Source organism: Linepithema humile, chromosome 3 (genome assembly GCF_040581485.1).
Source record: "Linepithema humile isolate Giens D197 chromosome 3, Lhum_UNIL_v1.0, whole genome shotgun sequence".
Lineage (NCBI taxonomy): Eukaryota > Metazoa > Arthropoda > Insecta > Hymenoptera > Formicidae > Linepithema > Linepithema humile.
The window spans coordinates 27,074,776-27,093,684 of record NC_090130.1 but is presented as its reverse complement, the minus strand read 5'-3'; the positions used below and the strand labels follow the sequence as shown (position 1 = coordinate 27,093,684).

General features: G+C 37.3%; 1 protein-coding gene across 4 annotated transcripts in view; it reads left to right on the top strand.

Moving 5' to 3' along the window:
- The window catches only part of LOC105678940 (neuronal acetylcholine receptor subunit alpha-7-like), a 187,121-nt gene that overhangs the window by 123,829 nt on the left and 44,383 nt on the right, over positions 1–18,909 (top strand). The window lies entirely within an intron of this gene.

Sequence of the window (18,909 nt, the reverse complement as noted above, 5' to 3'; positions counted from 1 at the left end):
ATCGTTTTCGACTGATTGACGGATCGCACCATATCGGACGCGCTACGCCCTTTGGCGCAGCTGACAATTGAAACGACGACGCCGAGGGCGAAGGTCGTGATCGTTACGCTGCCGGTTGGCCCTAATTTCGCCCGCGGCGACCTTAACCTTTTGCGGCTGTGAGTTAATATTCCGGATTTGCTCGACGACAAACCTTCTATTAAATTTATTTCGTTATTGTCTTCGTGTTAAATTAATTTCTTAAAGCATCATCGTTTTTTCCGTTACTTTTAACACAAATCCTGAATTATATATCTAAATTTTATGTACGAAAAAATTTGATAAATTTACACAAATAATAGATATAGAAATTATACGATTTATGACAAAAATATACAAAATCATGTAATTTTATTTTTTAGTGTGTAAATATATCTTTATTTTATATGGAAAATTACGCAAGTAATAGAATATTTTATTAATCTTAAATGTATATACATTTTTTTATTTCTATATCTATTATTTGAGTAAATTTATCCATTTTTTTTAAATATATATATATATATATATATTACGCAGTACAACAGTAATATTCTATAAATTATATAGTTACATTTTTTATTTTAAGTAAAATAAATTTACAATCTTCTGTTTTACTCACTCGCAGTGTGCCACACAAGTAAATTTGAAATCAAGTTTTTTGGATAAATTGGATTATTAATCTATAAAACACATATACTATATATATGTGTGTGTGTACCTATATATTTATTTATTGCAACACTAGAAATTAATTTTAGCTGCAAACTCTAAATTTACATACGTGAAAATTTACACATGCAATAGTCGGTTTACTATCGTGGTTGTAATTTTGCACTAATTTTTCTCTGCAGTGTAGAATACTGAATATTTTTATAATTATAATTATAAGTCTTTCGTGGGTCTATATCTGAAAAAATTGAAAAGAAATTGCGTAAAAATATATCAAGTTAAAATATAATTTAATTTAAATATTTTTGATAAATCATAAACAGTTGGAAAAATTGCAGTAATTGATCTTTTTGTTTTTAGTTTTAGCTTTTTGTTTTTAGCATTAATTAATTAACAAAACAAGTCATTGAAGGCAAAATGCTTTTTTATAATAAAAAAGAAAATGTATGTACGTCTTGGAAATGTATATATAGATAGCGTTTTATAGTTAATAAAATAGACGTATATACGTTATATGGCGTTTGGTAAATTTAGCATTTGCAATTTCGAAGATGCTATCATGTCGAAGATATGGATACGTCAGTTTCTTTCTTTCGCTATTTAATCTTTCCTCCGTGCTTCTCGGTGACGGCCAATGCATACAAAAGTAACACGCAGCTGCATTTGACTCAAGAAGCCGATACGTTTGCAAATATAAATCACGCAGATATTCAAGGGACATTCGACATTTGCGTGTATCGATATGATGTTGTATATTTCCCGGTAACGTCGCTATCAGATGCACTTGTGTCGAATGCAAGAGAAGAGTCGAAATTAAATCTATCTTCCACGAAGAACGGAATACATTTTACTTTCTCATGTTCAAAATGCAAAGCTCGTACTTTCAACATTGATGGGTAACTGCACGCGTTTTATCTGGGTCGGTTATAATAAAGATATATGAAAGAGAAATTCTTTTTCTTGAAAAATATAATAATAATTTGTAGAATAATTTACCTTTTTAACAACATTTTTGCGTAACAGCTCTGTTAAAATATCAAAATTTAACTCGTAATGCGAATTCAAAGTTAATGACTTATGTGATATATTATATCCTGGCGCAGTGAGTGCAAATGTTGCAAACACATTCGACATTTGCAATTACGGCCGTTGGAAATTATTAACTTAATCCTTGCAGGTCGTTCATTAAATTACGCGCAGTATGCGATACTCTATTTCCAAACCTATGTCGCGTAGCCGCATGACGTAACCATTATCCCTCATCGCGTATACATTAGTAAAACACAAAAATTGCGATTAAAAACTTCTATTTGTACGCTAAGTGTCCTTTATATTTTTACAAACGTTTGATATTTGCGCTCACTCATAAAACCATTTCGATCTGAGTATATCAATTCGACTAATAGACCAATCCATAGACCAATATGTTTTATTAACATATAGCTCGCAAAAACTAAACAATGGGTCAATTTGGGAAAAATAAATGTTTGTGTGTAAAATTTTGCAAATAAAAATCACGATGGCTTGATATCAACAGCATGAAATCTAATTTATCTGCCCGTATGATCGTTATTGTAAATTGAAATCATCATTGTTCTATTAGTAGTAACTTAATAGTATATTATTGGCTCATAATTGCGCTGGAACGAATAATTATCTAATATCCGAATATTCCAGAAATGGTGTACGCAGTGCGGATCGATAGTTTAACTCTCGCTTAACCGGCTCGCGTCAGATCACCGTTGTATCTATATATCGAAATACACCGCTTCGCTATTCCGTCTTACGCCGGGGATGATCGTCGCTGAAATTTATGTAAAGACTAGAGTATAAAAGGGAGTGGAAGACTCGGGCTCTCTCGCGGAGAGAAATGCAGCGCGATCCGAAAGCGGGCGCTACGAGACGACGTTGCATAAAGTTTCGTTACTTCGGTCTCATCGGCTGTATGCGCCGGGACGCGCGAAGGAAATGCATTTGCATAATTTTTGCCCAGGCTGATGGAACGGGGAATGCGAACTCGCGCGACGATACCGCAAAGTCGCCGGCAGCCAACACGTGCGAAATACATGGCGCGAGCGCAACACGTACCGGGTGTCTCGTAATTTGCACGTTTCACGCGCGGCTATCCCGGGGCGAAATCTGGTAATTTCTTCCGATAGGTGGGTGATAGTTGTGCGCGGGTGCGACGAAATGGCTGCCCAGGGATTCTGTACACTATCAGATAATGGAGATACCTTGTTCGGATCATTTAGGTATCTTCCCTTGGATAATATATCTAGTGTATCCAGGGAGGGGGAAGGTAAGCGTGCGTACTACGTAATACCGCGATATTACGTCGCCACGAATCTCAGGGGGGTCTCCTTGGCACTTTCAGTGCGTAGTAAATTACCGTGAAAATTATTTCGACGATTGTTCGCCAAGTTAACGTCGTTATCGGACGTTTCTCAGATTGCATTTCTTAATGCAAACTGCTCGGCTTGTCGCCGCTCGACATTTATATCACGGTAAGCAATTTCTTATGTATATGTCGGACAGGTTTCGCAAGTTCCATTACCACTGCAGGGACGATAAATCACGCGAGGCGAAAATAATGTATAGGTGCGCGTAGGGAAGTTCCCGGGCGGTGGTGTGTACTTTACTACGTACTGAGGGTGGAAACCAGTGCGAGTTGCGCGACATAAAATATAAAACTCCGCGTCGTAGAACAACGTGTTACGTGGAAGCGCGTCAGTATGCGAATAACACGCCTGAACCGTGACTAATGCGACTTTTCGCAGACGTTAGAACGCGTGTCAAAAATGATTATATTTAGCGCCCAAGCAGCGTTAATTTTTAAATTTAGAAACAGTCTCTCGAGCTGGAATATTCTCTATTTTTCTTTGCAAGCTTAGGAGAGGCTTTATCTTTTTATCTTTTTTTTTAATATCTCTAAAAGAATTCATTTTTTAATATTTATTTTTTATAGCTTGATTAATATTATATACATATTTTGCGAGACATTTGTCGGTTACTTTTTATTTGATCACACTATCCACTGCACCGGCAAATCTTTTAGAGCCCCTTCCAAGTAGACGAATTTCCACTTTGCGCGGAGAAAGTTCACGATCGCGGCGGAAAAGTTCTTCGCGCCCGATTGTAGCTCTTCGGTCGACTCAAGGAGAGAGAGAGAGAGAGAGAGAGAGAGAGGGGGGGCACTTGAGCAGGGTGGAACACTAGCATGTTCCGCGAGTCCCGGTGAGCTTTAATGGGCCGACTGGTATTATGAGGAAAGTCAGAGCCTTTCTTCCTTCCATTCGCAACGCGATAGCTGTTTCTTTTTTCCTTTTTCCACACGCTGCATCTTCTCATGCTCCGCCTTCCGTCTCGCGGTTTCTCCACTTTGTACATACACTCAGAGGTGAGTTCATCCACTCGGCACATCCCACTTGAGACTCGTGAATGCGAAAAGAAATGATTACGCATGTGCGAAAATCGAAGATGCGAAAGTTCGAATGCTTTCGAGATTCGTATTTTATTTTCGAATTAGTGTGTCGCGCGCGGAAAAAAAATCCTACAATATTTTTCGTTTTAATGCGGCAGGACTTACAGTGCCGAACTAACATCACCTGGCTTAGATTTAGGTAAACTCGATTTCGCTGTATTTGCTCGCTGTATCAAATATTTGAAATTGTAAAATTGGAATCAGATTGGAAAAATATTCTTGCTCGATCGTGTACGTGTCTATAGTATTTTCTCCAGTAAGAAAACAAAATAATTTTTGAACATAAATAGATTAAAAAAAGAAAAGGTATAAGCGAAAGCAATTTCGTCTAAACTTTCGGATGCATCGGAAGAGTGTCGCAGAAAACAAAAAGCACATCGACGGCGACAGCTTGCATTTCGCGCAGTTTGCAACTGACCTTTTTAGGTCTTCGGAACTTTTCACGGCGAATTTTAAATAAAGGTTAAAGAGTTACGGTGAAGAAAACTCACACTACAAGCTTTCGATTAAAGTTCGATTTGGCTATTAACGAGTGCTCTACACCTCCAAAGTTCAATCTGTAAATAATCCGTAATCAGTAATTATCGAATAAAGTTTGTAGTATCTTAATTAAGTGTACTAAGTCGCAGTACTTACTTTCGTGTATTAAATACGAGGGCTCTCGATTTCAAGCGCCGCTGTTTATCCGTTGGATGTAATTGCTCAATTAAGCGTGCAGTAGGAGACGGAACGAGATAGTTTCGATGTCGATTTAATTTTTCAACGCCTCTTCAACATCCTTATTTCTCTTCCTTTTAGCGCGGGTAAGGATTCGTTTATGAAAGAGCGCAATATCGTTATCAAAGGGTTGCTGCACTGGTTTGGGCGGGAGAACAGCGCCGCGATGTATAAAAGAGAACCGATACGATGCGGGCCCGCTTTCAATAGCCTTCGTATACTGATTAGGAATGGATTTTCGTTGCCATGTAAATGCAGCTGTCGAACGAACACTCGCGAAAAGTTACAATATTCCGACTGGGACGCTGTTTGCGATTCGCTAAAGACTTTTTGATGTGTGAAAGAATCGGAACGTATATCTAAAAAAGTGCCAATACCATTCGGGTCGTTTCAATCGGCATATTATGAATTGTGAACGGCCGTCACGTATCGACTTACTTTTAATTTCGCCACTGCCTTAATCAATACCACGGCATATCTCCGCAAAATTAATTGCAGTGCTCACAGCATCGGGGGCGCCGCTTTAATTGCGCTTTTTCTCCGCGTTCCTCCATATCGGCGGAAAAAAAATGATTCGATATTAAAAGGTATGCGTCTATTATTAAATCATTAATTAGGTCGCTGTAAAATTCATCGCAAACGTCATACGGTCTTGTTCGCTTTTTAGAACCTGAAAATTGAAAGAAAGATTATAAATCATATCTTTAGAAATTAAATTTTGTTAAAGTAATAATTTTTTTTTAATTATCAATTATATGTGAAAATAAAGCATTTTGTAATTTTTGCGGTTTATAAGAAAATGAAAATGAATGAAATATTATAATCTATTGTAATGATTTGAAGCGATCTACTCAACCATTTGTACAAAATCGTTACGCGTTCGTTTATTTATATTTTATCAAATATTTATTCCTGGTTAAACAAACTTGAGTTAAAATCCCTAGTTGATCGCGTGCACAAATTTCCCGAGAGATATATAAATCAGCGGAAATCTCTGTTAAATACGAAAATCTTAAATGCATTCCTTTCGCTTTGTACGAGGGATAGTAGGTGTAACAGGATTTCCGCCTAAGGGGATTAAGACTGAATGAAGATCAAAGATATAGATCTGGAAAGTTTAATGGTTAGATTGTCTTTTAAACGAAAGATTAAAGCTCCGTTACTAATTTTGTACCCCTGCGGCTCTTCGGAAATTTCAATATTCAATTTGATTTGCTAAAGTCCACTTCGGATCTATAATTTTGTAGCGGAATTTAGGACAAAGGTTTATGTATAATTTCATCAACCTTGTGGGATTTTTTCTATTTTCATTTTAATAAGATATGAAACTTATGTAAAATATAGTATACTAGTTTATTTATATTTAATTATATTAAATCGTAATATCTTTCATTATGTTTAATTACAAATAAAAGCAGATAATGGTCGTTTATCGGTGATCTCATTATTATATTTTTCTTTCATCACTGTTTCAATATATTGCTCATACTTGACGAAATTCAGTAATTCGGTATGTTTTATTTGATGCGAAAATTAAAATATTGATTATTTTAGTATATTCTAACAAAGACGCTAAATTATTTAACAAACGTATTAAATCAATTTGAATCAGTTATAACTTTCGTTATAACTTTCCTTTAATTATTTTACGCAATCGCACACATTTTGCGCGGTTTCCATCGAAATGTTCGTTCATTTTCTTCTTGTGTTTTGCGTATATCATCTCGGAATATAAAAGTATACGAATTACAAGATGAATGTCATTTCTCTCATTATTCATCCGCAATTAGCCATTTTACCGCGCTCTCTTAGCGAAGACATTTCCGCGCTTGGACAATGGATGCGCATACGCTTCCTCAAATTCCTGTGCAAATCCAGCGTGACTGGAAGCAACGCTTCGTCTGTTTCTCCGTCATAAGCTTTGAGTACGCCAGAGCGACCAACGAGCGGAATATTTTCCGAAGTAGAGGGCACGACTATAGTCTTTCCGGCTATCCAGTATCCCACGCGAACAATTTCAATTATCTTTTGTGTGGAATTCGCGAATAACAATCTGGCAGAGCCTCTGGAAAAACGCTCCGAGTAGAAGCATACTTTCCGAAAAGTGGCAACAATTTTTTAATTGAACGTTAAAGATAGTGATTTTTCTCTTTCTACTGACCGCATACTTCATAAATATTTTTTTTGTTATTTTTATTTTTTTTTATATCTTTAAATGGAAAAGAATCCCAATATGTACTGTCAATTTCGAAATAGAAGTAGGAAAACAGAGGAAAGCTCGCGACTTTTTCTTGAGCGCAAGGAGGGAACTTATTTTCTTTATATTGTTATTGCACAACAGCGCTATCGATACATTTATTAATACACGAATGCAATATAAGTTTGCCGTTGATTGTGTCGATTTATGTATTCAGCTATTGCGCGTGATTGTTCATGCGTTTTAAGAATGAAATGGACATCTTTAACAGCATCCGCAATTTAAAACAAAACATTTAAAATATGTAGAAAGAAAAAGCTGATCGATATTCTTCTTCAGTAGCAATTTAAACTTAGTATACACGACGTCCTACAATATAAGATGCTATTTCAACTGCGGGGAATTTAGGACAGTTTGTAGCGCAGAAATACGTAAAAAATGCGATAAATTTATCGTGGTTTTTATTTCTTGACGTAAGATTTCTTGAGAATATCCGTTCATAGGAATGCGGTATTTTTCTCTAAGAGATATATACGCGATCGAGAAGAAATTAGTGAACTTCTCAAGAGTGAGGTTGCCTCCTTCGAAGGGTCCTCGTTAAAAGCTCGCGTTGCAACGGCATATTTTATGCGTAGTATGAATTATTTAGGTTCCACGTCGTGGCTGAATAAATTGGACGCGACGACGTAGTCGCTCGTAAATATTTTCTCAGCGCACTTAAAAGTGCCTAAGTGCTTAAGTACGCAAAATGTGTAAATTATACATATCTCGTAAACTGCACACAAATTATACGATAACGAAATATTCTTACAAAATTCACATTTTACAATTTATTCTTATAACACTGAACAATATCCTAATTGCACATCGTCTCGGTTAATATTTAGAGTGTCCTAGAATATAAATTAGCATTTTTATTCGGTTAACAATCAGACAGTTAATTAAAATGGATTATGTTCCTATCAATTATTTACTTCTCATTCCGCGGTATTACTTTGCAATGTAGGTCGATGGAATAAAAAGCCGCATTCTGCGCAAATATCAAAAGCGGTTCATTAAAGGACGACGAAAGAAATAAAATTTGTTCTCATCCCTGAATACTGCGGCGTAACGAACTGAGAACTGAAGAAAAAGATACGAGCGCAACAAAATACGAATCTAGAAAGGTAATTAGCCCTGAAAGCACGTTTTCGTGGAAGATCAGAATGCGAGCACCGTGATGAAAAGCTGCTTTCAGTCAAGCCGCTGAATTCTTCTTTATAAAATTACTTTGTCTGCTGATCTCGTTTATTACTTCTTGGAAAGAGAGAACAAATTGGCATAAAGCGTACGTTTTATTGGCGACTTTGGAACGACTCGCGATTTAAGCTTGCATTAATCATATTGTATTATAAGTAAATCAATAGCATTAATTTGTCACAGAGTAACGTTTCGAAAAGAAAATAACAGGGAAAATAACTGTAAATACAAATCTAAAAGCGCGAATATGTCAAAGAAAGCAATTTCTACTGTAAAGTCCACCGAAATGTAACATTCCATTTAACTGACTGTTCAAATAGCAGAGATCAAAATAATCTGTTTAATGTTAACACGGACGCGAGTCTAAACTTTACACACGCCAGAGCACGCGCGTTTGAAATTTGCACGCGCATCACGCAGACGCCAGTGCGGAAATGTTGATTACGTCGTTATCGCCGGTGGTTACATGCGGTCTCTCCGACTTGCTATCACGGATACACCTCGCGCAGGCCTTGCCGGGGGCAAGAAGAGGGTTCCTTACACCGGAGTGCTGTTTTCCGATAAATTCAGGTCGCTTGAGTAATCGAGGGTGCATTAACTGGCTCCGACCGAAAATTGAGTTACGCCAGTGGCTGCTGGTACCTCTCTGATCAAAGGGCACCGATGTGTTATAAGCTGCGGGAGTAAAATCTCGCCGGCGAGCCGTCGCAAACTCACACATTGTAACGCTGCGTGCGGAGCGAATCCGGGGTTCATTGCGGATCCCTGATTATCCTTGCGGGCCGTAATCAGCGAGCACTCGTGCTCCCAAAGTGCTTCGAAACGCGGGCGAATAAATAAGGGAGGAGCTTTCACGACACGGGGCTACAGAGAGGGATGCGGAAAGGCGGTGTGTTTAGATCTCGTTTCGAAGAATCACCGGGCGAGAAAAGGAATTCAGGTGGCTCTTAGACTGTTTGATTCTCAAGGCCGGAGCCAAATAGGACAGGAGCCATTCGATTCGAGCAAATTCCGCAGCCATTCGTCAAGGTCTACCGCTGACGGGCTGTAAACTCGGAGGCACGAAGCTCTCGATCTTCACGTGCCAAGCTCGATTTCACTTTGGGGCGCTTTATATTGGCCCCGAGTTACTCAGCGCTTTTATGAGCCACCATTTATTTCTTTCTCATTTGCGTTCTGTCCTGCATTTTTTACGTGTTCGCGTAGGCGAGCATTTGTGACACAATGTTATAAACGTATGTATGCGCTGAGCAAATCGCTCATTTGATTACAATGTGTAATCCCTTCGCTGTCTGCGTGCGATCGAAGCTTTTTGCAGGCGCATGCGACGCGGACGGGGATGTAAAAAGAATCTAATAAAGTTTCTTCCTTGCTCCGTGCTCCGATGGCATGAACCGCGCCGGACACGCAGGCACTTTGATGGGTTTTGTAACTTCAGCTATGGAGAGGAACGATAGATCGTGTAACTTTACCAATATTAACCTTACACAGTAAATTTGAAAAACGTAATCGATACGGTGAGCTCAGAACCCGATAAATAAGTGACATTTTAATTTTAACAACGCAATGCGACACCAACTATTATTTTCATCATTTCGGATATAAAAAAAAAAAAATTGAGAGAAAATAGCGATAAGTCAAAGTCAGTCTGAAAAAATATTTGTAAAAATGATAAATTGATACAAAATGATAATATATTTCTCAAGAAATGTTACATTTTCACGGTATAGCATCCCCTTTTATCGTATGGATCAAGTTGTAAGCCTATATTTGATCCTGATCAATCATACTTCACGCTCGAGTAACAAAATGTGACAAGATCGAATGAGACAAACGTCGTGGTGAGACGACGTCTTGCGCACTGCGAAAATCCCGCGGATGATACGGAACTTTGCCGTATTCAGTTCCATTTGCATTGATCGCGATTAATGGGCGCACCCTGTACGCGCATCTATACACGTTGTGCGCTAAGGCGCGCGAGTGGCGTATTTACCGTCGGATAAATATACGATACGTGCCTCGCGAGCGTGATTAAGGTGCTGTCGCGGCGGCCTTCGAAGCCCTGCACGTTACCTTCGTAAATACACTTTTCTGTTTGCCGGTCTAATCTACCTCAGTCGCAAACGCACACGACTGCCCGCGACTGCGAATGCGGCCGATCCGCTGACGCTGCAAATTTTCGGGACAGGGTGAAGAGGGGGGGGGGGGGGGGGGGGCAAGCGGATGACAAAAGGGATTAACTTTAAAAAGGTTCGGGCCGCATGGGAAAAGGGAAGAAACTCGCTTACGTAAGGGTTAATCCTCGCAGTACAATGCGGTAAGGATTGTAATTTAAATTAATTCTTTCTTCTTTTTTTTCGGTTTTTGTATAGCTTTTGTCGTACACTGCTTTTTTTCCCGTCGTGCAGCTTTGTCTTCCGTTTTTCGCCTCACGCTCTTCACGCTTTTAATAACAATGAAGTGACTCTTGTACGGGTTTAATTAAGCAGCAATGAATGGACGCGGCGCGCGGCATTCTGAATATTAAAATTAAAATAGAGCCTCGATGCCTCTTAATTACCTGCGATTCTTTAACTCACCGAATTACAAGAATGGCCGACGCTGTGCCATAATGGCGGCGCCGACAATTAAAAGCCGTCGAGCTTTAAACGGAGATAAACGCGATCAGACACACGCTTTTTAAACGTAAATAATGAGCGGCTAACAATTTCTTCGCATAATTAATTAGTGACGTTTAATGAAACTTTGCGGCTTTTGATAACGAAGCGTTTTATTAACGCCGCGCGAGACACATTATTATCACTATATTGTTTATTGGGCATTCTTGATGATCGCGTGATAAATGAGCGGCGTCATTTTGCAGTGATACCATTGTGAAAAATATCTGCAGAGATTACGGGAATAATGAGGGAGAACGGGATGTCTCTCGTGTGATGTGCTTTTCGCTTTATAGTCTTCTTTTATCCTTATGTATAACTTCACAATAAGTTTTTCCCGTTTTATCTGTTCCTCACCTTACCGCTCTATTTGCATCTCATTGCATATTCTTTAAAACATACATTTTCTGCTTCTACTTTCTTGTATCCCATTATCTTTCATCTTAGTATTCTGCTTGCCCCAAGCGTTACTTTTACCACTTAAATTTATTTAAATTTATTTATATTTGATTATTGTTCGCTTTGATAGTATATTTTTTATCAATAATTATACGATTTTTATTTTGAGAAAAATATAACTTTTTTGAAGCTCAAAACATAATTGTTTCTGCAAGAGGATCCGAGATTTGTGCAAAAAAATTGAAAATACGAAACAAAAAGTATATTCTATTCGCCTTATTCATGTGAATTTAATTATTTAAATAAGAAAATTTATATTTATTTATTTTAATATTTTGAAAATATATTTACATCTTTTACTCGCTATGCTATCTCTGAATCTAATTTTATCTGTGAGGTATGAATTGATCGTTGCCAGATCCCGGAATTCCATTTTTTCTCTTCCTCTTTAAAGATAGAATTAAGACAACATTAGAGAGATAATGAACAGCGAACTTTGGTACGATTATATACACGGGGGAACTTGGTTTGTCAAGCGTGGTTTGAATTTCAGCGTTTCTCGTTAAATTAAATCCACGTCCGAGGGGGAGTCTCGATGCCTTGGCAGAGCATCGGATAAAAGAGTTCCCGTCTCCCCGGAGGTGACTCGTGCCGAAATGGTTGTGTCGTGGTGAATTGTCGTCGACCACGATAAACGCGGTGGTGGAATACGATGACGCAAGAGAATAGTAGTCCCCCTTGTGCTTTTCGTTTTCTGTTATTTTCCAGCCCCTTTCGTGATCAAATTGAATAATTGTGATTGCTCAACTGTTCACGTGATTCGAGGCATCGAGGATAAGATATTATTATATAAGTTATATAATAAATTGAATATATATATATTCAATTTATTTTATACATATCCTAAATTTTACTAAAAGAATAAGTCGGAATCAAAATTTTATTTTTTACATAGTCTTGTTTTACGATGCCTGCTGAATGTACATAAGGTGTATGAGTGCATGAAAACAAGCAAATTAAGGTACAAAGAGACCTGAAATGAAACTTTCGCAAAGAATAAGCCGGCACTACGTTTCTTCAAGGAACTTCTTTCCCCGAGCTCCTATTACTAGTACATCTTTTTGAAATACTTTGCATTACCTTATATGCTACTGATGCAGAGCGCTGTCAGTTGCAGTGCAAGAAAAGCTCATTGTAGTTTATTGATAAAAGCGCTATGAACTCATATCACACACCGCACTGTGTTTACGCATCCCGGCAACGCCGTTTTGTAACGTAACGCTCTCTTCCATCATCCTTTGTCGTTCACCTTTTGTACGTGCTTCGAAAGGCGCCGTAATTGCGTCCTTCGCAAAGAAAACGAAGATTTACGATTAGCTGCAAAGTCGGTGCGATTCGTCTTCGTCTTAAGAATATTACAAACTGAGATATTTCAGCGGAACGTTAGTATTGTTTAGAGAACCGAAACTCTCTAAATTGCATTTTGCCAACAGACAGTTTAATTAAAATTCTAACAATAGTAATGCATTTGAAATTGTATCCGAGAAGCTCAGATTTCAAGTTCGGCGACAGATTTGTTGCGGAATTTAAAGTCGATTATATTGTATTAAAAACTATTTTACCGTAACTTTTTAACTTGTCCCATGTTTTCGATAATAATTTATTACGCTATTATTATAAAACGCTTATTTTTCTGAATGCAGCATTATAAAATCAAAACACTTGCTGTCAATTTTTTAATTAATATTAATTTTATCTAATTTTTTTTTTTTTTAAATTTGAAGCACTTTGAAGCATTCTACATTTAACAGTAACTTCATGACATTTACCATAAGATCATTTCGTTAGCCTCCCGAATGCTCCTGTAGCATAAATACGCGCTGATAGAGCTGGAACAGATCGTGGTTTGGTTTGCAATGCACGTAGATGCTTTAAGAGGTTTCCAGTCGGGGACTCAGCCGCGTAGCAATGTGGTCATTAATTCTATTAACATCTTGCGAATATAAACCGGAACAATCGCGGTCTGCAGTATTACTGTTGCATTGTCCAGATAATCCATTTGAAATTTCAATGTTTCATTGATAGAGACAACGTCGAATATTATTCTCCGGATTTGTCGCGTATTAATAAAATATGTCTGAATGTTGTTTTGTTTATTTTGTTTTTAAAGATATTTTATAAAATAGAACTACTGAAATATTTGTTAGCGTAATGCTTTGTAAAGTGTAGAGTCGAGTTTTGTTGTGACCATTAATCATTCTTGGGCTAAAAGCCATTAAAAATAGATTTTTTGCAAAATAAGAGATGCAAATTAATAACGAAAATTTTAATTGTTGAGATACTGACGTTTAAAAAATTACAAGCTACGATACGGGTTTTTTTTTTTTTTAATATTTGCCTCATAAAAAGTTAACACCAAAGAGCGCTGTGTGTCTATTTTTCTCGCTAATTGTGAAACCTTATTTATAAATACGAGTGAAATCTTATTTATGGAAGAGAGAGCGATTCAATTTCTCCCTCCCAATCTTAATTTGAGAGAATCACGTTTCGTTGAATGATCTCCTTTGACAAAGAAATCCGTTACTTTTTCAATCGTTCGTTATTTTAATCGACAACGATTGAAAGAAAAGTGGAAACGAGAAGGGGGATCGCAAATGACGTGACATTGCGGATTGGGGCTTCTTGTGACAATTACCGAGCAAGGTTTCCCACCCCCTCGGTTTTATGTAATAAAATGGCTATCGGGATTCCGCGACGGTAATCGAAATTATTCGAATTCCCGATTCGCGAGTATAAAACGCGAACGCGCGATTAATTCTCCCGGGAGACTCTCCTGCGAAAATGCCTCGTCCTTGTCGTGCCTCTCGTATCATTGAAATTGTTCGGCTGGGGAAAAAAGCGCGGATTCTTGGAAAGAAAGAATTCACGATTGGTTGACGATTTCGATTAAGCTTTCTCGTTTGTCTCGACCCTCCGGCGAAAATGTCCCGCGCGATAATGTCTCGCTGTATTTCGTCCCGCGACATATATCCTCCGGTTACGTAATTGTCGTTACAGAAAGGATGGCCGTTATTTTATGCTCGATTTTTACAGCGCCACCCGCTCCTTCTAAGACCGAGTACGGCTGTCTCGTGCAGTTGAACTGGTAATAGATATATGGAGTTATAGAAGGCATTTCCCTTAAACTCATAAAACACATTTATATGTTTCCTCAGTAAAAGCGGAGGCCAATACGATGATATGATAACTCGCAGAAAAAAATTTAATTTTTATATTGATGGAGTGTAATACGACGCGAATGCAATCATAATATTTTGATATTATTTTCTGGTCATATTGATAACTAAATTAAAATTGTTATAAGACTGATGTTGATAATTTATCGCTACAGATGTAGTATTTCTTATAATTATCTGAGTAAAGAAAAAATTAATCAGATTTATTTTAAAGCCGCATTAATGCAAGACAAGCATTTGATAAAGTCTTAACATAATTTCTTTGCACAGAGATAAATAATGTTTCTCTCTAGTTGTGCTGAATAAATCGATGATATCAAAGATAGTGTGACGCATTTAGAGATTTCTAGTTTTTGGAGATATATGTACCATATATACACCACAGTAGCGTAAATTACGGTATGTGCAAGAATATTAGGTCACGTTCTATGGAACTATGCTAACTAAGACCGGATTAGACATGCAAATCACTGAACTACACGAGAGTTCCCACTTTTCGCCTGCGTCGATGTATAATTATCGCGCAGAGAAACGGACGCTTGATGGATATTCTCTCTCTTGAGTTAATGAAAGACAAATTACATTTTACATAATTGCATAATCATCGAATGCAAATTTCATTTAATTATTATTAGAAAATATATTTTATAAATTTGTTTAATGATTAGAAATTGTATAGGTGAATATACAAGCATGTACGTGATAACGCTTATTTCAGCGTCACGTTTTTAATGTGATAAAATGAAGACTGTGTGTTTGATTAGCACAGAGCTGAATATCAAGAATATCAACTTCTCACAAGGAAGTTTTGCGAAAAAGTTTTTTAATCTGAAGAGTTTGGAAAATTCTTTATGAAAGATACTGAATTATATGCGGATTACCACAGCTACATGTTACTCGGACTTAATATCAAATAATGTTCACGTTTCACGACCCTCCTGCTACATTTTTTAATCTTAACTCTGTTTATCTATCTCCTCTGCTATCTCTCTTTGCCAGCCGTATAATAGCATGAACAGCGAAGTCGTAAGTTGAAAAACACTTAGATGCTTTGCGATGCTGTTGGATTTTATAGCTTTGCGCTATTTTACGCGGTTGCACCGTTTTACGCTCGTCTTTTATCGAAGTACCTCTGTTTTTGAACGAGCGATGTTTTAACGGCACACAGCAAATTGGCCGCAAACGATCACTTCTATTGCGAAGCAATTAGAGCTAGCCAGAAATTATATCTTCGTCTTGGAATTACATCGCAGGCGCGAGAAATTGAAATCAAAACACGATAAGATGTTGGAAGTAAAATAAAGGCGTGTAATGCACGAATCATGAATGATATTTCCGCGAGTCTTTTTACTCGCTAAAGGTAGATCGAAAATGTTCTTTTCCAGTGAAAATAGCGTCTCGGAAAATAGGTCGCGTCTCAAAAGGCGTGACTTGTAAATGGCGTTCATTTCGAAAGCCGCCTCGTTCGGAATCCACGTGACTCGCGAAATCGCAAGCGCTTCGCAACGGAATTCCACTTACTGTTCCGACCCCGTGACTTTTATCCTATATCCGGTTACTTTTGCATCCGGCTCACCGGCTCTCGCATCGCTCCAGGGCGCATTCTTCAGAAGCGTTCGCAAAGTGCGAAACGAGATTGCCGGTATTTGTCTTCTCTGTGGAAGACGGACGGATCATTGCTCGCACTTGGAAATCCAGCTTTTCATAGGACGATAAGGAACGATATCGTGTATAAAAAGACTGCAACCGAGGCCGAGGGTCGCCGAGGTCGTCTTTGGCTCTGGCGAAACGCGAAGGTGCTTTGTTCTGCGGTCGACAAGATGCTTTCTTCAGAGGCGAAGGATTTGCCTTCAATGGCTGCGCCCGATGACTCAATTAGTTTTTTGCCTGTGGAAAATGCGAATGCATTCAGACAAGAGAACCGTAATGACAGACAAGCTTTGGATAGAACGTGAACAAGATTTTTGAATGGAATCTAGAACTTTAAAGAGTTTTCGAGCAAACAAAGAAAAATGTGAATCTTTAGATAATTTTTCCTATTGAAAATATTGCAATTCACAAAGTATATTTTTACAATTTTTAGTTTTAAAATAAGGATAAATTAAATAAATTAATTAAATTAATTGGTTTATTTATGAACAATTAATTTAGACCGCAAAGAATTAAATTTATATTTAAAAAATGTACAACGTGCAGCTGTATCTTTGTGCTATTTTTTTTAATTTTCTATAGATATGAGGGAAACTCATAGAATCTTTTCTACGCTTATCAACTAATGAAACCAAAGCGATGGCAATTAGTAGCATCAGCTTTCCACATGCGCGTGGATGGTTATATAATAATAATAGCCTATGCGCGGCGGCATCACAAACCGCCGCACCGCGTCGAACCGCGTGCATCGTTATTAATTATCTCGTAGTGCACTCCATCAACAGCTAATCAATCGGAGTCAGTAATCGGTATCGAGTACGGCGGAGCCATCTCAGCTCTCTGCGTACCACAAAGATGGTATCGTAAATATCTCTAGAGTAGTCTATCTTATTGAAAGATCTTTTGGGAAATCTTAGGCAACTTCTTGTAATTTTCTCTAGTCTTTCTCTGTTTTATTACTTGATCGTAATCATCAAGTCAATTTAGTAGCAAGTTTATATCTATTTAATACGTATATTGTTATGGACATAATAACTCCTGACGCAAATGCAACAAAAAATGTTCAATAAATCGACAATGAAATTTTGATAACGAAGAGATAAATATATGCTCATAATTTTATGAATTATCCTTTAACATTTAATTTATGCAAATGCGCTGATTACGTTTAATTACTTGTGGTTTTCAATTAAATATTTAATATATTATTAATATTGTATTTAGAAGATAGTTTTGAAATTTAATACTAATTTAATAATAATCAATATTTTTTAATTCTTATAAATATAATTTAATTCTTATAACTTTAAAAGTAATCTTAATTTTTTAAATTTTTATCTTGTTTAAATAATTTATTATAATGTAAATATGTCTGAAATTTAATTCATTAGTTAAAGGATTGATGTGATTGGACAACTTACATTTAGATAATAGCTTCCTTCACTTTTTCTGAGAAGTTCAAATAAGTTAAATATAATCAAGTTAAGTATAATGCAGACAAAAAACGCGGTTTGAAAAGGCAATGAGAAAGGACACGAGCATTTAATTAGCACATTTCAAGATGCAATTAACGTACATTATCACGTTCATTTTCTGATTCTCCGACGAGAATAATTTTTTTTCATCTAATGTAATGCGATAAAAAAATACACGTACAACGATCTGTTATTGCCACGTTCCCAGCTGGATCGATCCTGTCTCTTTCATTTCCGCTCTGTCGAGAGAAGGAAGGTCCGCAGATCCGAAGTGAAGAGCCCCCGAACCACGAATACTTTCCTAAATCGCTTTGGAAAAGTCACGCAAACTCGCCTGGAAAGTTCGTGAAATGTTCTTGAAAACTGCGGGAAGAGTATTAGCGAGCACGTAACGCCCTTCATACTCAGTGTCCGATACGATGGACATCGCCCTCTTCTTCCGCACTAAAATAACCGCCGTTCGCGTAATTAGGTTGCTAAAGTACTGGTTAAAAGTTGCATCAAAAAATTATTGCCAATTATTACACTCTAAAAAGTAACGATTAATCTTTTGTAAAAATTTTATCGTTAATAATTATGTTTTATTCTATTGGATGATAAAAGCTTCGTAGGAGTTTATTACGTTGAAATTACGCATCGTAGAAATCAGATAAATTGCGAAAGATACAAAAGTAATATAAAGTAATTTCTCGAATCCATTTGCACAAGAGCGATGTACTTATAATGCGGCTTCCCAAAGGTGCAGATTGTATATTATAGGAGCAAAAAGACCGAACTCGTCTCGTGAAGTTGCACGTATATAAATTCCCCGGACGAAAATTAAATTGAAAGCGTGTAGTGTTTACTTGACGTATACGATGTAGTCTAAAATATTTGCGCGAAAAGCGAAGGTCGGCACTTGCCGCTTAAAAAATCGATAGCGTCAACATCGTTTCAGAGAGAGCGCAGCGAGTGATTCGAACGTGATTTTGAGGTGCGCGTGTTAACATTCATGTTCCCTATTGATTGCACGAAATGTTAGTTTTGCTTCAAAGATTCTTTAATCAGTTTGTTCGTTAACTCTCAATCGATAAAGGAACTTTTTCGAAAAGCTACAGACAGCTATTGCTCATAAAATTTGTAATATATTTCACAAGACATGTTTGACTTTTATTCTACAGATTTGCAC